This window comes from Urocitellus parryii, chromosome 11, assembly GCF_045843805.1.
Source record: "Urocitellus parryii isolate mUroPar1 chromosome 11, mUroPar1.hap1, whole genome shotgun sequence".
NCBI classification, from domain to species: Eukaryota; Metazoa; Chordata; class Mammalia; order Rodentia; family Sciuridae; genus Urocitellus; species Urocitellus parryii.
The window spans coordinates 83,172,322-83,195,566 of NC_135541.1; the positions used below are offsets into that span (position 1 = coordinate 83,172,322).

The following is a 23,245-nucleotide window of genomic DNA, read 5'->3' on the forward strand; positions in this document are numbered from 1 at the left end:
GGAGAGACTAATAAAATGCTTGGCAGGTAGTTGAATGCTACATGAGCTAATGGCTTAAAAGTCCTTCAAGGGGGTGGAAATAATTCCTAAGAATATTCATAGTGTTTGAAATAAGAATTAGCAATAATTGTGCCTATAGAAATTATATCTGGCCCTCTGATTGTACAATCTGATTAAAAATTCTTATGTTTCATATAGGAACACGACTCAGCATTATTAAAAGTGGATTTTTCTTAGGCATCTACAATTTCCTCCTTTTTTCATTTCTTGGCAATAAAATTGAGGTAATGAGAATGCTTTTGTAAAAAACGACCAGCTGGGACTATTGCACAGTGAAATATTTTCAGAATCACTATATAAATGAAAGGTATTTTGCTTTAACATTTATTGAGTTTTTATGTGTTTTTATTTTTTGGAAGTACAACAGTCTCTTTAGGCAAACAATTAAGAAACAAATTTTCCCTTTAAGAAGCATGTGTGAGACTCACCACTGCACTGTGTTGCCTGATGCTATAGTGACATGTCATTCAGAAAGTACAGAGTGGTGTCTGAGGAATGCTCAACCATCAGCAGATGCAGTCACTCATTTTCTTCTTGGAGAAATGGAGCCCCAGAAAGGGGAGCCACTGAACCTCAGTTTTCCAGCAATTAGGCAGAGCACAGAGAGGATGGTCCCCAGCAACGGGTTCACAGTTTCGCTTATGCCTCCTGAGTGTCCATGGTATCTCATGGATATGTACCCTGCTATCAGGCGGACACTTCACATCAGAGAGGAAAGCATTATCTGCAGCCTGATGCAGGGTCTTCTGCACAGAACACAGCCTGGGCCTCTCTGGTCACCAGGGATCCCTAAGGGCCACTGTGTCTCATCACCCTTGAGTGTCATCCTGCCCTATGGTGGCAGCACATTCTGCTGTCTGAGAGCATCCAGCTCACTGGCTGTACTTTTGGATCTTCTCTGACCACTGCTGTCCACCCCAGCCAGCCTCAGGGAGCACAGGGCCTTGACTGCTTGCTCCTGGCCCCTACTTACAGTGCCCAGTGTATAGTTCTGGTTCCTAGATGCCAAGACAAAAGGCTATTTAATATGAGAGGACATTTTCTCCAAAGTCAATCATGGCTCAATTTAAGGTGTGAAGAGTTGAGTTATGAGCAATATGATTATCTACACAACCAGGAGTACATTCAACCTCTGCAGAGTTAGACATTGGGACTGCAAAAGAAACTAAGAAGGGCCAGTTCTCCTCATCTCTCCAGAACTTTTCATCCCTAAATTGGTACAGCAGTGGACACCAAATGCCACCAAGGCCAGTCATTCCTTTTTCTTGAAAAGGCAAACAATTGGCTCAACTTTATTGCATAACTACATTTCTTTTACATGATCATGGCAAGATGGTCTTTCCACCCCTCAAAATACTAGGTTTATTTTGAGCTCTGTATTTAGAATGAGATGGAAGAAGCTTAATATTTGCCAGGAAAGACCTCCTGTGGCTCTCCTTTCTCTTATCCTTTTTGGGGATGCCTGATGACCAATGTTGCTTCCCACCTGCACTGAGCACATGAGCTCCTGTGTCTGACAGCCCAACATGCTGGGCCTCCCTTCGTTCTTCTTCCCCCTGAAAAATGCTGCACTGGCTTTGACTACATTTAGAAGGAGATTGGATTTTCCCCTGCTCTCTTTGAGTGTTAAAAGACTATCTTTGGTCTGATGTTAAATTCAACAGCAAAGAAACCCTTTTTAACATAGAGGCTGGGATGCTTTTTCCTGGAAACACCTGCAGATGGGGTCATGTGCGGCAACTGTCATTCAGAAGAGCCTGGGCAGGAGCTAACACAGACACATGTTGGAGTGACTCAGGGAAGAGCAACTCCCTTCCAGTTTAGAGGGCAGCACAATTAACATAAAAATTTCACTGATTTTCAAAGCCCAGTCAACATTGAACTTGGAGAGAGAAGTCATTAAAGTCTGACCAAACTTGGACATATGATTATATTCCCAATAAACATTGGGAACTTCTTATGTTACCAAATACATCTGTAAAATATATAAAACAAATTATCTCCCAGCAAAGCTCCAAGCCTGGGGGGTAGAGCTATGTGAGCGTGCTTGAGTCTCCCCTTTATAAGTCTTCCCTGACTGATGAATGGCTTCCCCAGGCCCGGGTCAGGACAGCTGGAAGGTCTCTCCAGTCACCCTTGCAGGGCCCATGCAGTGTTCTGACAAGAGTCTTCCCCCTTCCTGGCTTCTGTGGTTGGTCCCAGCTCAGTAAGAAGTGCCCACACCCCCAGGTGTGGCATCAGGAGTGACCCCAGAGTACAGGGAGGGACATCTACGTAGAAAACCAAGTTGTGCACCTCAGAACTTGCTTGCAAGCCCCTGTGGTTTTCTTTCACCTTTTTAGTGCAACACAAATCTACCTTCTGTCTTCTTACCCAGGTGCCTCTCTTAGCACCTACAATGCCCTTCTCGCTCCCTCGCAGTCCCAGGTCCTGGTACCTGAGTTATTTGTGTCCTGCCACATGGAGGCCTTTGCTTTAGCCCCATCTTGATTGGCAGGAAGCTGTCTGATCACATGACCCAGCAGCATTCACCTCTGGCTTCACTTGTTGTCTGTCCTCAGTCCTGCAGGTGCTGGGTCTTTGTCTTGGGAGGGTCTATTCCAAGCCAGGGCCTCTCCCAGGCAGAGTTGCTTCTCTGGGTTGGAAGTCATCCTCTCAATGGGCCTCCATGCTCACAGGCAGCTTGTTTTCTAAATGTTCCTTTCATGCTTGCCTTGGATGCCTGCATTTGTTGGGACTTTTCTTTTTTTAGTTCTCTCAATTGCTTTCCTCCGCCAGTTGGATCACACAGAGGTCCCCTGCACACATCTCCCCAAACCTGGGTTTATCTGAGTCTGGAGACTTTCTCTTCCCTGTGCCTGCCAGGCCTCTTTGAGCTGCTGGTCCTTTAAAGCTTCACCTAATTCCAGTTTCCTTTCCTCCACATCTTCTTTTCTGGGTTCCCTATTTCAAATATGAGACATGCTTCTGGCTACGAATGCTAGGAACAGTAGGCACCCATGACATTTGTTTTTCTCTTCCATAGTCCCCCACACTACTCTGCTGCTGTACCACTTCTGCCCCTTCCTGTCACAGCCCTGGGGACCCCATAAAGAAATTCGCTTCTAATAATCCCCTGCCTCAAGCCTCTCCCAATGGATTCTGCCTCATTAACATCTGGGAACTTCATTTTCTCCAGTTTCTTAAAACACAAATATGACTATGTCATATCTAGAATCAAGGTTGGATGATTGTTTATTTCCAAGTAAATTGAAATCATGTTGCTCCATCTAGCATCCAAACCCAGAGAGCCACTTTGCCACTGAGCCTCCATTGCTGCCACTTGGATGCAGATCCACTTGCCTCAGGTCCCAGGGAGGTGGGACTGCTGGGAGCCCTGCATCAGCCCAGCTCTGCCTCCTCCAGGTTCCTCCCAGGTGGGGCTTCCATTCAGTGGGTGCAGAGCATGGATGCTTGCTTTAGGGCCTCACATGCGGGGACATAGTGATGGCCTCATGGCCTGAAAGGCAGAGGGTTTGGTTCTAGATGAGGAACTTTTCTCGTGGCAAATTTAATCTGTTTGTTTGAGAGTGAAAGAAGGCATTTACATGGAAGGAGGACTAAGTAGACCTGGAAGTCACAGATGGACCAGGTCTGATATGCAGCTGCCACGTGGAGAAGAGAGATGGTGCCTGCTGCTTCAGTTCTCCCAGCCACTCCCACTGCCCTGGGCCCCAGGTGTCCTTGTTCAGGGTCAGCCATTGCATTTTAACCCACCTCCTGATGACTTCCCACCTTCTCAGACTGGTCTGTGTAGGAGCTGAAACCTCTCCCCACCTTCTCTGTGCTCTCCACCTGCCTTCCATCTGCCTCCTGCTGATTCCTTCTGAGCCGTGGTCCCCATGTCCTCTTTGTCCTCCCTATTAGCCATGGCCTCATCTCCTAAGCCTCTTAGCATTCTGGTGATGGCAAGTCACTATGTCTGCTCATGCTGCTTCTGCAAGGGCCAGACTCAAGTCACAAGGATGTCCTGGCACAACTACAGAAATGCCAGATAGCCTGCCCACCTGGAACGCTCTGCCTCCTGTACTCAGAATACAGATGAACACAACCACACCCACCTGTCCCAGCATACACCTGTCAGCAGAACTTCTAACCTGAGTGCATTTATAACGACTGCTTCAGTAGTCTGTCTGTACGAGCCCCTGTGCATAGAATGCTTGGTGGCTTCAGTGCTGGCCCCCTGGGCCCCCCAGATCTTGCTAAGCTGGAAGGGCACTGCCTGCCCTCAGGAAGCCTCCACTCTCCTGGCTTATTCTCCTCATTAGAAGCACTGCTGCTCACTGAGTCACAGTTGACATGTTTGTCTCCAACACTGGAACATGAGCTTGAAAGGAGTGTTGTCTTGTATGTCTAAGAATTCTGGTTTCCTGAGTACTCAGCAGCCTGGAATCAAAAGGATGATCAATAAAAGCTGGTTGCACTACTTTTATTAATTGAAATAAATGCAGTAGCAAATGAAGTAAATGCAAATGCACTTAAAAAGATTTTCTTTCAGTCTTCTGATTAGTAAAGATAAATGCACAAAAGTGATTATGAGGTGGTAATTAGAAAATTGTCTATGTGTATATATCAATGTCTATATCATAGATATATAGATATAGTATCTATATATCGATATAATTTTATGTATCTAATATATATATGTGTGTGTGTGTGTGTGTGTGTGTGTGTGTGTTTATATGATGCAGACATTTAAAATTCAAGAAACTAGGTGGAAAAATATTCCAAAAATTATTTTTCTATACTGATGAACATAAATTTTAAAAAATATTCTCAGCTTCAAATTATTATAAAACAATAGAAAGATTTTGTTTCTAGAATCAAACCACACTACAGGTTTAACATTTACAGTAATTTGTCTTTTTAAAATTATAACAAAAGTAAAACAAAAGTGGTTAAACCTGAAGTCTAATTGCTAAGAGCCATAGCCAAGTAGTATGATGCATGGCATTTTTGGTTGATAGGTGAAGCCAGCAAGCCATTGTGATGATATGATTATGTTAAGATCTGCATTCTTATGGATATTAGATACCTGCTGTCCACCTTGGCCTGCTAAGGGATACCTGGAGAGTCCTCATTTGTTGGGAAAGTGCGGTAGGAGGGAATTCCAGAGGAGGGACTTCCTGTTGGGGTCTGGGAGAATGCTGCATGTGTTGGTCGGCAGTTTTTCCGGAGCATTGGGGGCATTTGCTATGTAAGCACTTTTAAATCTGTGACATTAAACACATTGACATTGTTGTGCCTCCATAACCAACATCAATTGCCAGAAATTTCCATCTTAAATATATATATATATATATATATATATATATATATATATGTGTGTGTGTGTGTGTGTGTGTGTGTGTGTGTGTTTAGTTGTTGTTGGATACAATACATTTATTATGTTTATCAATTTTATGTGGTGCTGAGGATCAAACCCAGCACCTTGAATGTGCTAGGCTAGCACTCTACCACTGAGCTACAACCCCAGCCCCAGAATTTCTCATCTTGTAAATGTAAAACTTTGTTTGGACTAAACAATGATTCTGAGAACCTCATATAAGGAGAATCACGTAATATTTTTCTTTGTGACTACATTATTTTACTTAGTGTACTGTACTCAAGGTTCATCTAATTTGCAAAATGTACTAGAGTTAATTAAGTCCAAATAATATTCCACTGTGTATACACAGCACATTTTGTTTATCCATTCATCCATCACTGAAAATGTGGGATTGTTTCATCTTTTGAATGTGCAGAAAACTGAACATATATCTGTTTGTGACCTGAGGAGTTTGTTTCTTAGTTCACTTACTTTTAATTACTTTAAATATAACTGGCAACATGTGTGGTGGCTACCATATTGGGCAGTGATATCAAGGGTTTGGCTGGTACACAGAGCCCTTCTGGTCACTGGAGTGACATCTCTCAGAGAGAGCCAGGTAGGGATAGCTTAGGTGTTCTACGCTTGAGTCTTGTTGCTCACTAAATTGGTTGACTGTGTTTCTAGTTGTACTGAAATATTGAGAAATAATGAAACCCACAGCCACTCTGAGAGGGCGAAAGTTGAACCTGGTGGTGCAGGGGTGGGGGAGACAGAAAAATGCACCTTTGTTTCTACTGTCATTCCAACTATGTTTCAGAAGCCACAGCGCCCAATCTGTCCTGTTGGTATTCAATGAAATACCTGCAACTGCTCTGTGATTAGGATCAATATTCAAGCCATTATGCTGCCAAGAGAGGTAGCAAATCAATTTACATGGAGTGTCAGATTCATTATTGTAAGCAGATGGCAGCCCATGCACTACAATGCAGGCAAGAAAAGACTGACATTATTTCTAATTAAAATCTATAATGCTAATATGCATCAACAAGTGCTTGTGTAGGCTGAAGTGCATTAATTTCCTGAATGGTTTGCTGAGGTGCATGATGTTTTCACATAAGTAGGGCTAAAAGGAGGGCTTTTAACTGAGAATGGTTAACACTTATTGATACAGATTGATAGAAGCTAACATGCAATTTTCCTTACTAGTAACTCCCTAATAGGAATTAATGGGACATTTTTAAACAGAAATTACAAGTTCAGAGGACCCAGAAAGAAATATGTCAAAAGAAGAAAAGCAGGGGCTATGGCTGTGGCTCAGTGGTATTGCACTTGTCTGGCATGTGTGAGGTACTGAATTTGAGTCTCAGCACCACATACAAATAAATCAAAAAAGGTCAATAAGTATAAATAAATAAATAAATAAATAAATAAATAAATAAGAGAAGCAATGTCATGCTCCTCTGCCTAACTTCATTATATCTTTGTATGTATTTAAAATGGTGCAGCCATTCTGCTTTCAGTCAGATGTGAATGGAAAAGACCATGAAGTGTAACTCTCAGAAGTACAGCCCTGGGTTGAAAGAAAGTTTTTTCATAAAACAATTTTGGAATTTTTGCTTCAAATTGAATAATAGAAAAGAAATGTTTTTTTTTTCTTTCAAAATACAGAGATCAGACACTGTCTTGTAATTTCTCTATGAAAAGTGATATTTTACACTGTCAAAGGTTGTATTTTTTAATCATATGCACCTGAGTTTTTACTCAGAAAGTGATATGTAAATTCTATTTGCAAGCCTTCAAAAAGAGAAAAGTTTAGTGATTAATTTATGGTTTAGATTTTCCAGTTATTTCCCCAATATTTTTAAAGAATTATGATTAAAGTACATGGAAATATCATGGTAATAGACTGCTCAGGTAAAGAAAGCTTTCCTTTTTTCTTTTTTTTTTTTTTTTTACTTTGAAGATGACTTGACTGGTGTAAAGCATATTTACTTGAATTCATTTATATGAAAAATAGGTATATTTCCTCAATAGATAAAAACCTATGTTTTGGGGTACCAAGGTTTGAACTCAGGGGCACTCCACTACTGAGCCACAGACCCAGCCTTATTTTGTATTTTATTTAGAGACAGAATCTCACTGAGTTGCTTAGCGCCTCACTTTTGCTGAGGCTGGCTTTGAACTCCTGATCCTCCTGGCTCAGCCTCCTGAGCTGCTGGGATTACAGGCATGTACCACTGAGCCCGGCTAACATCATTTTTTTTTTTAAACAGGAACTCCTTTATTCCTTGGTAATTGCAAATTTAATTCATTCTTATTTTAATTCATTCTTTTTTATATACTGAAAAAAGAATATTCAAAAAATAAACATGAGATGTAATTTATTAACTGAGAAAACATGGAGATGGCAGAGTTAGAGAACTAAAGTGATTTCTGCCCTGAAAAGACTGCATCTCTTCTCTTCCCACAATGACAGATCAGAGCCAAAATGTCCAAGTAAAGGCAAAGTCCGTTGAGTGGTGCTTGTAAGATGAAATGTTTTTCTACATCCTAGTAGAAGGGATAGTTATAAACACATTCATTACAAGGAAACAAGGTAATGTCTTATTTATACAACAATCCAAATTTCAGCTATCCAGTTACGTGGAGCAGAGCCACAAACCCTCAAAGAAGTGATTCTGGCCTCAAAGGTTCAAGAACAACTTTGATGAAGCTCAACCCTCTAATTTTTCAGGTGAGAAAAGAGAAGCACAGAAATGTCAGTATGATTGAACCACACCTTAATTAGCTCCAGGTGGGCATTGTAAAGGCTTCTGGGGGCATCAGAAACCATCCCTGTAGTGATGAAAGCCTTGTGTGAGAGGAGAAGAGAACACAGGTATGGGATTCAGAGAATATCCTGGACAGAGCTCCAAGGTGACTCCTTGATTCCCTCCTCCTGTGTGCTAACACTGTTCAGGCCTTGCCTTTGGGGTGCAATGTGGTGATCACAAAGGGGTGCCACTTCTGCTGAATGATCATGTGCCACATCTGATGGACTTTGTGTATGACAATAATCTCAAAATCATATTTCCTACTGATGTTGCAAATACCTTATTTTGGGTAAGCACAGTTTCTTATGTTCACGTAACAATAAAATCACCTTTCAGCACATCTCTCAGAACATGCCCTACTGCTAAGGGATGACTGACTTGTATTTGGGAATAGCCCTGGGTCTGGGGTAAGGTAGCCTGGGAGCCATTGCTGACGTGGCCACTTGTGAAGTACATTGTCTGGACTGGGTTTCTGATTTCTTTTTATAAAAAAAGGGGAAGATAAGACCTATTTCTTAGGGTTTCTTTGATAGTAAATAAAGTGATGCATATAAAAATCTGTTGTGTACCTGAGGTATTGTGAGATTTACACAGTTAGGCCATTCAACATCTTCTTGACTATAAAGTTCTTTGTGCACAGTGAACATTCAGTGAAAATCTTAAAAGTCCTTTGATAGAAAATCCTTTCTATCAAAGGACAGAAACAAGCCACTAATTTTGATGTATATAGACCACATGAACATGAAGCCAGAGTGGTCACAAGGCACATTGAAGGTCACCCCAGAAGCTTTCAGGCAGCACTAGACTTGTTTGTTTAGTTCTGCAAGATTCAGGTTCTTTCAGGTCTTTTCACATTTCTTACTTCGAGAAGCCCTGGGCTCACTCCCAAGTGTATGTGGTTCTTTTCTCATGTCGATTTGTATTTTTGCCTCTAGAAATTTGTCTGAAGGATGTCAGTGTCAAAGCAAGAAGGAGACCTGCTTACACAGCCTCAGATATGGAAACGAGGACCAAAACAAGCTCACACTGTGGATTCAAAGCTGCCAGGACCTCAGACTCATGGGGATCTGCTGCTCTTCCTCTGGTGGCTCAGCTCCCCCCTTACGTCTCCCACCCATCTCCAACCATACTCAGTGGCTCAGTTCCCCAAATCTCTTCTTCTACCTGTAGACTGTCTCTCTGAGCTCTATCTGGAATGCTCCTCAGTGAAGCTGTTGCCCCCATCTGTCATGTTAAATGAATAGGAGTCCTGATCAGAGACTGTGGTCATGCTTTGAATTCCTGTATAACAAATAGCCACCCAATGTAGTTCAAAAACAAACTGGAAACTAAACTCAGTAGTATAAGGAAGCAGCCAAGTCTCAGCCAATCACACATAGCTGAGCTTCAGCCAATCACAAGCTGCCTAGCACCAGACCATGCATGACCAGGCAAGGCAAACTCCTGGCTCTCAACATGGGAGCCCTGAATGTACTCAACTTCCCAGCTTGATCTGGAAATGCCCACCATCTACAGAGCAGAGCTCTCCAGCCTTCTCCTGGTTCTGAGAACTGCCTGCTTCAGAAATATTCAGGAATATTATTTGTTCAAATAAACTGTTCAATTTAACTTCCACAACTTTCCTGTTAACCTCTTAACACACCTCCCTTTCAAAGTGCACTCTGAAGTCAATGATGACCTCCACATTGCTGTGAAATCCATTGGAAATTCTTGGCCTCATGTGATCGAACCCATGAATGGCATTTATTGGATAGTGTTAAGACCACAAAGGAGGGGTCAAGCCCCAGACCCCTCTTAGTGAGAAACTAATGTAACTCCATTTTTAAAAATAAATAAATAACAGCAGCTTCTACTTCAAGGCCTGTCCTAAGGAAGAGGGCGTGACCCTTGTCTTTGGAAAAACCCACAGAACACTCCTAAGCACATACCCACCCTGCTGAGTTGTTTGTCTGTAAATAACAGGAGAGGTCTGTGCCACCAGGTGTTCCTGACTCAGTTAGGCTAGGTGAGGACCCATAGCAACCCCCCTAACAACCTTCAATCAGCATGAAACAGGGAAAATACCTGGAATGCCAGATGATACCCAAGTAGTTTATGGTGGTTGATAACATGTTGGGAAACCATGTAGTATAGCACATATACCCCCTCATGGCCTAAACCAATCAGTTCAAACAAATCCCCCTTTTGTATTAACCAATCACCCCTACCAACTTGTTCCCGCCATTGAATGTGCTAATGATATACCTAGCCTAGTTATCTCATTAGATTAGAAGCCATCTTGTCACAAGTTATGAAGGATTCATTTCTGTTTTCTGTAAAAATATCAGGATGTCTGTATGGCCTGGCCATTAGTTGATGTTGTAAAGCTGATTGGAATGCCTGCCCGTGCCCTGAACTCACCCAGGTCCGGTTTTCCCTGACCATATAACAACCCTTTCCTAAACCTTAGTGACGCCTCATAAATTCTGGCCCTCCCTGGCCAGATAACAACCCTCTCTGAGTCTCTAAGATCTCCATAAATTCTGATGCTGGGGCCAGCAAAAATGTAAACTTGTGTTATGCTCTTCAGAATGTTGTTATCTGTAACCCCGCCTTTGTGTAACTTTTTGGGCTATAAAACTGGGCCACAAAGAAGCCTCGGGGCTGTCCTTGGCTCCCACGATTTTGAGGGGCAAGGAAGCCTGGCCGGTCGAAATAATAAGCTTGCTTTAATTTGATTTTAATTGGAGTCAGTGGTCTTTTCTTGCGTCGTGGTCTAACAATAATCAATGTTGAGAGTTGTTGTTTGACTTTCCCGTGGTATGAAATGATTTGCTGTGTGATGTTGTGATGCATACAGTATCCCCCCAAAACTTATAAAATCTCACTGAACAAAGGACCGGGACTCACTCCTGCATTGGGAATGGTTGTGAGTCCAGGCTTGAGCTTGCAATAAAGACTCTTGTGTGATTTCATTGGATTTGGTGCCTGGAGATCAACTGGGGTCCCATGAATCTGGCATAACATTAGCAGTTTTAAGATCTCTTAGCTCATTCAAGAGCTCAGAATGACACTCTTGTCCTGCTTCTTTCCAACCCAAATGGCTGTGCAATCTTAGGTAAAAGGCAACTTCTTTGCTGTTTTCCTAACCTCCTAAGTCAGTTTGCCTTGGGGCTCAATTCTTGAGCTCCCTGTGTAGATCTTTCCCTGAGGCATTGTTCAGTCTCCTGACCTCACATGCAAAGTCTAAAACAATAACTCCACGCCCAGATTCTTTTTCTAGCCCTGTTTTTCCTCTCAGTCTTTCTTTTATGAAGTATTTTACATCCTCTGATCATGACAGAAAATATTCAATAGGAAATATCACAATTGTCTTATTTTGTAGATGAGGAAACTGAGGTACAGAGAGTAAGAAAGCTGAGTGTGAAGTCAAGTGAGAGCCCCAGGTCTGTATTCTTAACTAATGTACCAATCCACCCAATATGGCCAGTGAATGTCTTAGGAGAGGCAGTGATTAATTCTTTTTAGTTGCTGAGAAGTGATTTTTCTCTCCTCTGCACCACCGCCCATTTGTTGGCTTTGTCCATTCAGGAAATAATTAATCAATGTTCATGTGTGTTTTGTGGAGCTTGCATTTGGACTGCAATTTTTAGTCTCCAGGATGATCTTGTTTTTTCAGAGAAATTATTATAATTATTTTATTTTATTTTATTATTATTAATCTCTTTTTTTTAGCTTCTCATTTTTTAAAATTTATTTTTATTGACTTTTTAAAAAATAAATGACAGCAGAATGCATTACAATTCTTATTATATGTATACAGCATAATTTTTCATATCTCTGTTTGTATATAAAGCATGTTGACACCAATTCATGTCTTCATACATGTACTTTGGATAATGATGTCCATCACATTCCACCATCCTTGCTAACCCTTGCCCCTTCCCTTTCCCCCCCACCCCTCTGCCCTATCTAGAATTCATCTATTTCTAGGATGATCTTACTGTATTTTTCCAACAGATCCTAGGGTAGGTAGGACAGGAATTGTGAGTTTTTCTGTCATTTCCATTCTAGGAGGTGTCTGAATCGGCTTGTTATTCCTCGACACTCTCAGGAGCTGCAGGTATCTAAGGAGAGGCCTGGGCACTCTACTTCTCCATTTCTCATCATGGTCCACCCCTCTATCCTGTAAACCCTCACCAAAGACCCTCAGATCATCTCTTGTTTTGCATTCTCCATGCCTGTCCCAGGACAACCAGAACTTTGGAAGGTCCCATTCCAGATCATGGGCAGATCTCTTCCTGAGAAGCTGCCTCCATCAACCTCTCTCACTCTGATATGTGTCCTCTCTGCCTCAAAGAAACAAAATCTAACAGCAAATGATGCGCACACTCCCCCCTGACAGGCTGAGTTGGGGCTAGAAGCTGGGTCCATTGAGAGTCCTTGGGGGCATTTCCAGGAAGGTCTCCTGGAGCAGGGTCCCTGATCTGTGACAATCTCAGATGTTGCTTTACCATGCAAGATATGGCTTGCAGCCTTCTCGCTTAGATAGCTGGATTATTATTCCATTTTTTATTTTTAGAGCCAGAGTAGACATGATCAATGTAATTTCAATGCTCTGATCATAAACCTCCATGTTAATAATTCCCCTTTAAATTGAGTATTTATGAGTCCTTTAAGAACCACGTGGATATTGTATCTTAAGGTCCCAAAGTCATTTAGCTATAAAGTATTGAATATTCTCTTAGACTTTTTTCCTTGGTGTGGACTTGATTATTTCTAATGATCATAAATGCCCCTCTAACATTTCAGACATGCACTGTTATAGTAATGCCATCAGCCAGAATTGAAGCAGGGTACAGAGTCACCCCTGTGTCCCCAGCCCAGTGCTGAGAGGTGTAACGACCTTCAGACCTTTTATTGTACAGGAGAGAGGGTGAGGAGGATACTGTGTGAGGGGTCGGATCTTATTGGATATTTCTGTCTTACCTTCTGGAAACCTGTCTTACCTTCTGGCCTCCCATTGAACTCCGTGAGCAGTGCCTGGTGATATCTCTGAAGCCAGTTCCTTATAAACATATTTAAAAGTGGTATGCAGCGTGGTCCCCAAAACAATGTGAGCTCATCCTTACCTTCAGAGGTCAGGACAGTTGAATTTTGCCAGGCTGCCATGCAGCCGTCACTACAACCTGGTGCGACTCAGACTCGCTACTGTGCTGGAGCCAGGCCCAGGCTCTCATCCCTACTACTCCTGACACCTCCTGACATGCCTGTCTTCACACAGCTCTTCTCGCAGACTGAGCAGCTGCAGATACTGGTGCTGAGTCCATCAGAAGGTGCAGGCTGCCAAAGCACAGTTACAGGGAGGCGAGAGGCAGGCAACCTCTGACTGGGCTCTGACCTTTTCTGTTCTGAGCTCTATTCCAGAGCCAGTGACCTGACAGAGCAGCGGCCCAGGCAACCATCTTCTCCTCATGTGATCTCACAAACCAGAGATGCTTTTCCTCTACTCCCAACTCCCTTAAAAAATCCTGATGTATTTCTGAGCTTAATTTGGCAAACATTTGTGCCTGGGGGCTGCGGGCAGCCTGGACCCAGCACTTGCAGCCCTTCAACCGGGTACCTGTCCATGCGCTGTCTAGTCAAGCTGCAGCTCTTGGTTTCCCATCCCCTGGATTATTCCTCCTCCATCCTAAGAAACTCAAATAAATCATCAGCCAGGAGGAGATGGGAAGTCCATACTAAGAAAGCAGAAAAGAGTGAAAGGAAGTCTTTAAGCTTCATCCTGCCTCCAGAAAAGGAGGAGAAATTGGAAGATTTGAACTGCAAGTTAGATTTAGAAATTTTGCCCTTCAGTTTCTTTTCAAATAAAATGTGATAATCTCCAAAAGACCTTTTATTAAAGTCATAATAACTAGGCTTTCTATAACTATGTCATGAATTAATGAAAGATTAAATTTTTAATTTGCTTTTAAATCATCATTAAGTTTATTAATATTAAAATTACTCTGCCCATGAATACCATTTAGATGGTTTGCTGTGACACTGTGAACTAAGGGGAAAAATGTTATTTGCTAATGACTTTAGGTGAAAATTCAATAGATCCTCACTTTTTATTTAAAAACAGATAAAATAAAACCAAGAAGATGTTCATGGGACTACACCAGCATTGTGGAAACCTGAAGACAGAGGTGAGTGCAACTGGCCCCGTGGAACAACTCATGAGAAGTCTTTGGGTTTAATAGTAACCATCAATCCTGCTCTCTAGAACAGCTGTGCCACCAACAGACATGGCACAAGGAACCAAATAATGAGAAGCAAAGTTTCCTGAACAGCCCTCTGGGAGAAAATGCACAGATCACACATTGCATTTATTTAAAAAAAAATTTTTTTGGAGTAAGTATACCAGGGATTGATCTCAGGGTCAGTCAACTACTAAGCCACATCCCAGCCCTTTTTTGTATTTTATTTAGAGACAGGGTCTCACTCAGTTGCTTAGCATCTCACTTTTGCTGAGGCTGGCTTTGAACTCAGGATCCTTCTGCCTCAACCTCCTGATCTGATGGGATTACAGGAATATGTCACCATGCCCATAATCACTCATTGCTTTTAACTTTCTCTCAAGCCATCCAATGATTAACAAATATTTTTCTGCAGCAATGAGTTCCCAGGTGCTGCAGAGCTGGCACATCAAAGGGCCAGGGGTTCCAATCTGCTCACCATCACTACTTATCACAAACTACCTAATCACCAGCTTGAAATCCTGAGTCCCACCAGACACCCCTGAGCATCTTTCCCTCTTGGCCTCCACACCCCACAGTCAGCACATTTGCTCCCAAAGGCCTCACCTTTCTCCAAAGCCACCAAGACGGGCATCCAACTGCCAGCCTGTCCTCTTGCTCATCTGTCCTCTACCCTCTGCCCTGTACTCTTTGTACAAAGCATATCTGGTTGTGCTCTTCACTTGCTTGAAACTAAATTTAAATCAGGGCTCAGACACCTGCAGCCTGAGAGCATCCTGTCTCGCAGGGAGTCCCAGACCTGCAACGAGAACCCCTTGGTGAGCCTTCAGATATGTCCTTTCCTAAATTCATTCTAAGGCCAATAAATGGGGATGTCGGGGGTGAGATCCAGGCACTAAGAACTTCCCAGGTGACTCCAGGGACAGCCAAGATTCCACAGTTCTGTTCTCTGGTCAGATGACTGAAAAATGAGCACAGGTGTGGGAAAGTGCCTCTCCTCAGCATGTGGCCTTTGTTTTCCTCTTCCACCTCCATCCACTGCCACCAGAAATCCATGCACATCATTGAAACATTGATTACTAATTTTCCTATGTTTCAAAAGATAACAGATGCCAAAGATTCAATTGCCCATAACTCACATTGATAACACACTTACATTGTCCATACTGGCCTGCTTTTATTAAGTTTTTAGTTATTTCTCATAAACCTACCTTGAAAATTCAAGTGTAACAACTTTCATGGAAGTGTACGCTTTCCCCCTGCCTCTTTCCACCTTTAGGAGTCCTTATTCTCTCGCTTTTTTGAAGTTTTATTGCAGCTGTTAGTATTCCTAACATTATATGTGTATGTGTATGTGTTTGTGTGTGTGTACAAATGCATATAAATGTATAATATTTTAGTGATCCTTTAATTTAACAAAAATATTCTGTTGAATGTATCTGCATTCTGTGTAGTCTGGGAAGAGATAAGGAGAGAGAGAATGGGAGAGAGATTAGTTTTTATGTGTTGTTTCATATTATGGGAGCAGACAATCTGAAATCCATGGCACTTGTCAGCAGGCTGGAAATTTAGGAAAAAGTAGATGCTGCAGTCTCAAGTCAATTCCATAAGTTAGCAGCTTGGAAACTCAGATGAGTCTTCTATGTTGCAGCCTTGAGAAGAATTCTTTCTGCTTTAGGAACCTCAGTTATTGCTCTTAAGGCTGTCAACTGATTAGATGAGGCCCACCTACACTATAAAGGGTAGCCTATGTTACTCAAAGTCAATGTTAATCACAGCTAAGAAGTATTTTTCCACATCTAGACTGATGCTTAACCAAACAACCTGGGACCATAACCTTGCCAGCTGGACACAAAAAAATAGCCATCAAAGAGTGGTGGTCCTTAAACTCACCCACTGTGCTCACTGGTTTTGACTGGAGCCAGCCTGTGGATGTACCTGGTTGCCTTGCTCACTCTCTTGCTTATGCACTTTTGAGAGGTCTTCAGGTTTTTGCTGCTCAGAACCTCATTGCTATGAGCTTTAGGCACAGGCCTCCTTTGTGTGGGACTCTTTGTAGTATATGTTCTGGGAATGTGGCTGCTGGTCACAGGGCATATGAGAGGTCAGTCCAGAGGTCACACCCAGCTCTCTTCCTAGAAGTAGCATCAGTTGCCACAGTGTCGATCACATGTGAGATGTCCTTGGTCTAGTCTCCTTGAAGGTGTCCAGGCACTTTCTCATGATCTCTTAGTTGTTGGCAATAAAACTTTCAGAAGCTATTTCATTATGAGGTCTGTATTTATTGCCATTGATAATGTTACATTCCTTTTCTGTGTTTGATAGTCATTTGTATTCCTTTGTAAAATTTCCAGTCATATATTTTGGTCATTTTTAACTAGATTAATTATATTTTCTTACCAATTTGTAGGTTATATTTACATATTTTTAATTTTCAAGTGTGTTAGTTATATTGAAACTATCAGTTATATTGAAAATATATTCTTAAATTTCTAAACATTTTTAGTTTAAGACATCTTTCTTCCCCCAGATAATCAAGCATTGATTACATTATTCTTGTATGCATTATTTATAAATGTAAATGACAATGTGTCTCTTAGTTGCTTTGGGTATATGGAAAAAATTAATGCTTGTGAAAATATTATTAACAATCACACAAAATTGAGTACTACTTAAGTCAATGAACCATAAGTCAAACTTCAGCAATATGGTAAAAACTACTTATCTTTACATTCAAAGAAAAATGCATGAACTTCCTATAACAATATGGGCATATAATTTAAAAAACTCATACTCACTTTACATTATTCTGTAGCTGGTAACATCATGAGATGCTTTTAAAAGTCAGAAATATTGTACTATTTTGAAATACTCTCAATAGGAAATGAATTAGCTGTAAATTTTATTCTCAAAATTGATCAATAAGGAAGAAAATACTAGTTAGGCACACAAGGTGTATCAATACAGGGTATTACTCATATATTCAGTAGATATGAACAGTATAGAATCAATTCTAGTTGATTCAATCCTGTTTACACATTTAATATTAAATATTACATTTTAATCTGTCAAGAAGCTGACCACATTTAGCACCAGAAAACGAACTTGAATTTAGCTTCTGATTATGACCTCAATATCCTGGAATAGGAAAAGGAATTTCATGGAATCTAGATGCATTTATCAACACCAAATAATAAAAATTAATTCTGCAAAGTAATTCCTGAATGTCATCCATTCACAAATGAGTCAAAGGTATTAGGACCTTAACACTTGGTACTACTTGATGTTGTGAATTACTCTCCTACAGTGGTTTGTTTTCATCTCCTCCAAAGATTGTTACAGTTGCTGAACTAAATGAAGGAGGGTGGCTGAGTCTGTCTGCAGAACTTTGGTGTTATGTTCTCCATTCTGATTTAGGTGTAGTTTTATAGTCACTGCTGGCTGAATCTGTTGCCTGAGACTTCTGCTTGCAAGCTGTACATCTAGTCATCACTCAAGGCTGTGGTAACTGGGAAGGCTGGGTGCCAATTCACCCAGAATAGTCCTGAACTCTTTTCTGTTGTCCAGGTAAAGCTTAAGCAATAATTTGTTCAGTTCTTCAGAGAATCCCAAAACAAAAACAGAGTCTTGGAAATCCATTTCAGTAATCCATGAGCTTGGAGCTCTCGGTGAGCAGGTAGGTCAACCCTTCCACACCATGCTGGACAATGTTGCTGCTCACGTTGAGCTTCCTGGTGGCATCCTCGTAGACCTTGGGGATGGTCCCTCACCTCAGGAACTCCATCCAATCCACCCAAACTCCACCACCACTTCGGCAGGAAGGCCAGGTGCTCCTTATGCTCTTCCGACAAAGTTCAGCAGCATCTTTGCTGGGCACCCTTTTTCACCCAGCAGCACCCTGGTCTTCCTGTTTAAGACATCTTTGGACATACAGATGTCTTTAATTTTTTAAAAAATATATCTTTTAGTTATAGTTGGACACAATACTTTTATTTTATTTATTTATTTTTATGTGGTGCTGAAAATCAAACCCAGCACCTTGCACATGGTAGACAAGCACTCCACCACTGAGCTCCAGCCCCAGCCCCAGATGTTTTTAATTTTATGTGCTCAAATTACTAATCTTTTCTCATGTGATCATTTGTTTTCATGCGTGCATTCTTAGGAAATATTTTGTAAGATCAAGTTTTAAAAGCTATCCACAATATTTTGCACTAATTATTTTAAAATTTCCTTTTAAAATATTAACATGGTTAATACATCTAGAGTTGACAATGCATATGGAATGATGTGGGAATGCAAGTGTGTATTTTATTTGTGGAATGTCAATTCTCCAGTCCCATTTGTTAACTAATTATCTCTTTTCCTACTTCTCTATGATGCCATCTCCATCATGAATCCAAGTTATCCATGTGGACAGTTCTGATTCTGGGATTCTTAAGAATGTGTTGATAAACTTGTGTTTTTATTCTATTGATAAATTATTCTTGCTACATCAGTTGAGAATGTTTCTTTCCACTACAGAGTAAAAATAAAAAATATGATCATAAGACATCCAGGTGTATAGAAGGGTAATAATAGTAACCTGTGTGATAGAGCTTTCATTGGGAAAAATATATGTTGGACATAATTTTTTTTAATGTGGTAGTATCAGAACACTGCTTATAGAACCCTCTCAACACTAAGTAGCCATGAAGCAGAGACCTGTCCCCTACAGATGGACAGCTCTCTTTCTTTCATGACATCTATTCTGACCCTATGAAAAGTCTACCCAAGTAAAATAATTGCCACTTACTCAGTATTGTAAAGAGAGTTGTGAGAGACTCTGAGTCTAATAGAAGAAAAAATAGGCCTTAATCTTCACCATGTGGGATTAGACCCCAACTTCCTTAATAAGACTCTTACTGTACAAGAATTAAAACCAAGAATCAATAAATGGGATGGAATCAAACTAAAAAGTTTCTTTTCAGAAAAAAAAAAAAAAACAACAAAAAAAATCTGTGAGGTGAACAGAGAGCCTACATCCTGGGAGCAAATCTTTACACCTTACATATCAGATAGTGCTCTAATCTCTTGGGTACATAAAGAACTCAAAAAGCTAAACACAGAAAAATCAAATAACCCAATCAACAAATGGGCTAAAGACCTGAACAGACACTTCTCAGAAGAGGATATACAATCAATCAATAAATATAAGAAAAAATGCTCATCATCTCTAGCAATCAGAGAAATGCAAATCAAAACTACTCTAAGATATCATCTCACTCCAGTCAGAATGGCAGCTATTATGAAGACAAACAACAATAAGTGTTGGTGAGGATGTGGGAAAAAGGTACACTCATACATTGCTTGTGGGACTGCAAATTGGTGCAGCCAAAATAGAAAACAGTATGGAGGTATGGAACCACCATTTGACCCAGCTATTCCTCTCCTCAGACTATATCCAAAGGACTTAAAAACAGGATACTACAGGGACACAGCCACATCAATGTTTATAGCAGCACAATTCACAATAGCTAAAGGAGGGGAAGGCAGGGATGTGGGGATAGGAAAGATAGAAGAATGAAATAGAAGTGAGTGAACCTGATGTCCTTCAGTGGATTAATGGATAAAAAAAATGTGGCATATATACACAAAGGAATTTTACTCAGCATTAAAAAAGAACAATACCATGGCATTTGCATGTAAATGGATGGCGCTGGAGAAGATAATACTAAGTGAAGTTAGTCAATCCCCCCAAAACAAATACTGAATGTTTTTTCTGATATAAGAAAGTTGACTCTTGTTGGGGTTGGGAGGGAGAGAATGGGAGAAATAGAGTAGAGGGGTGGGAGAGAAAGGGAGGGGGCAGGGGATTAGCAAGGATGGTGAAATTTTATTTATTAAGACTTGAATTGGGTGTCAACATACTTTATATACAAACAGAAATACAAAAATTGTGGTATATATGTGTATTAAAAATATAGCATTACCTTAGGTAGAGGGAAATGAAAGGAGGGGAAGGCAGGGGATATGGGGATAAGAAAGATAGTAGAATGAAGCAGACATTATTACTTTATATATATGTGACTGTATGACAAATGTGATTCTAAAATATGTACACTCAGAAAAAGAGAAATTATATCCCATCTACGTATGATATATCAAAGTATATAGGTGCATTCTACTGTCATGTATAACTAATTAAAACAAATTAAAAATTAAGAAAACGAGAGAATTGTGGCTTTGACCAATAGCGTTGCCCCTGCATCTGCCAAAAGAGCAAGAGTGCATGGCTCTCGGAAAACTCCCTCTGCTGAGAAGCCTTGGTTACTTCAGTCTGGTCCTCACAACTAACCTATTACACTGTTACCGAGAAAGCCTAATGTGTGCATGGGAGTGGGTATGTCATGAGGAATAGAACATTCAGACATTTAGATTGTATATTGCTTCCATTCTGCATTCTTCTTGCACACTACCCTAGTGTGTAATTTTGCAATGAATTTCCTCTTGTATTTTACTGAACATTTTTTGTTGAGGGCCACAACCAAGTCGGGATGACACATGGCATTTTGCTAGAAGGCAGTCATTGAGAGGTGAATCCAGCAAGCCATTGAGATGATGATGGTTATGTTAAGCTGTGTATTCAATTGTATATAGACCTTTACTGTCCCGCAATAGGGCTTCTCTTGCTGCCTAGGGCACCCTGTACTTTGGAGTTCCCATGGAGTTCTCACCTTCTGAGAGAGTGGGGGCAGAGCCAGGTGGAGAGCTGAGAGAGTTCCCGGGGAGTGTGCGTGGAGTGCTGGTGGAATTCGGGCAATAAAGTTTTCTGTTTGAAGATACAAGTGCGTTGTGGCTGCTTGGTGATTTGTGCCCAGCCAGACTGCGGCAATTTTCAAATTCTTCAAAAACTCTCTGATTCTAGAATGCCCAGTTGTTTTGTGAGCCTCTGTGTTTTCATGCAAAATGAAATGTCTAATTAATAGGAGGTTGCTGTTACATCAAAGTAATTTTGTACTTAATGTAATTTCTACGTCTGCACCAGCATTATACTATTTTAATCAGAACAACTTTATAATGGCATTTGCTTAATTTATAATAATAATAGCTTAATAATTAATTGATAGGCCAGACCCACTCCAGGTTCCTCTTTAGATTTCATGGTGTTTTAGCCTTCAAAATACTTGGGAGGGGGAAGGATGTACTGGGGATTGAATTTATGGGCACTCTACCATGGAGCCACATCCCCAGGCTATTTTGTATTTTATTTCAGAGATACGCTCTCACTGAATTGTTTAGTGCCTGCTTTTGCAGTGGCTAGCATTCAACTCATGATCCTCCTGTCTCTGCCTCCTGAGCTGCAGGCATTACATGTGTGCACCACCGCAACTGGCTACCTTAAAAATTCTTTTAAAAATGACCTAGACTAAATCTTATATTGACAAATGTAGTATATGCCTTTATATATTTATGTTCTTTTGAATGTACCCTAATAAAATTTTATAATTTGTCTATATAAGTCTTAAGTCTATTATTTGATTATTTGGGTAATTTCAGTCTCTGATACTATTATAAATAGTATATCCTGTTCAATCACAATTTCTAATTATTTGCCACTGGAATATAACACTTTAATTTTAATTTTATACCTCAAGCTTTTATTCAGGAACCTTGACAATTTCTATAGGTATTTCCAATAATCTTTCTGGAGATTACATTTTTTTTTTCAAAATATAAACAGTTTGGGTTGGGGATGTGGCTCAAGTGGTAGAGCACTCGCCTGTCATGCGGGAGGCACTGGGTTCGATCCTCAGCACCACATTAAAAAAATAAAGATATTGGGTCCATCTAAAATTTAAAAAATTAAAAAATAATATTAAAAAAATAGTCATCACCTGAAAATAATGCAAGTTTAAGCTTTCTATATTTTCGTATTCCATTCTTCTACTTTCTTTTATTCTCACTATATTTTACTCATGAGGGTCTCCAATACAAATTTGATTAAACATGGTGATACTGGGTATGATTATTCTGATTTTAAAGTAAAAATTTCTAGGGAGGAGAGATGCTAGCAAGAAGTCTGACTAGAAGTCCTACCATCCTTCCTCCCACAAAGACAACTCCCAAAAATAAGCAATGCATTTTGGTGAGGGTAAGTGAAGAGAGCCTCAGAGCACATCTAAGGATCAGCAGAAGCCAGATAGAGCATGGGAACCTGGGATGTTCACACAGAGTATAGGACACACTTAATGTCTGACACGCCATCAACTGCCGCAGTCTGGCTGGGCACAAATCACGAGCCACTGAAGCAGGAACAAACTTTATTTTTTGTACTGCAAGAAAAAACCTCACACACGCTCCTGGGGAATCCTCCCAAAAAGCCACGAGGCTCCTGCAGGAACCCCCAGCCGGAAATATCTCCCCGGGAAATCCCTCCTCCTGCACTTCGCCAACCAATGGGAACTCCCGGGGAATTCCCGCGAGAACTAAAAATAGCACAAGAACTCAAAAATAGCGCTAGAACTCAAAAGTAGCGGCAGAGGCGGATATTAACGCCTTGCCTGTCAATCAATACTGTTGGCAAAATGCCAGGGGCCATACAGACGCGGCTGTGGCTCTCAGCATCTCCCCCCTTCTGTTTAATTAAACAAGAAGTAATGTGGCTTAGGGACTGTGCCTGTTAGGTAGTCCAATTCAACATATGGTCCTTACCCATCATCGGATGAACTGACCTCTAGGCGTCAGCCTCCTGTCTTAGGTTGGTACCACTGCAATCGGATCATACCCGTCACTGACTACCGGTCCAGCATACAGCCATA

The 23,245-nt window shown here is 40.9% G+C and overlaps 2 pseudogenes; one reads left to right on the plus strand and one right to left on the minus strand.

The window, feature by feature from the left end:
- The window catches only part of LOC144249315 (rho GTPase-activating protein 29-like), a 573,679-nt pseudogene that overhangs the window by 234,751 nt on the left and 315,683 nt on the right, over positions 1 to 23,245 (plus strand).
- On the minus strand, positions 17,721 to 18,295 carry LOC144249130 (COMM domain-containing protein 2 pseudogene; annotated as a pseudogene).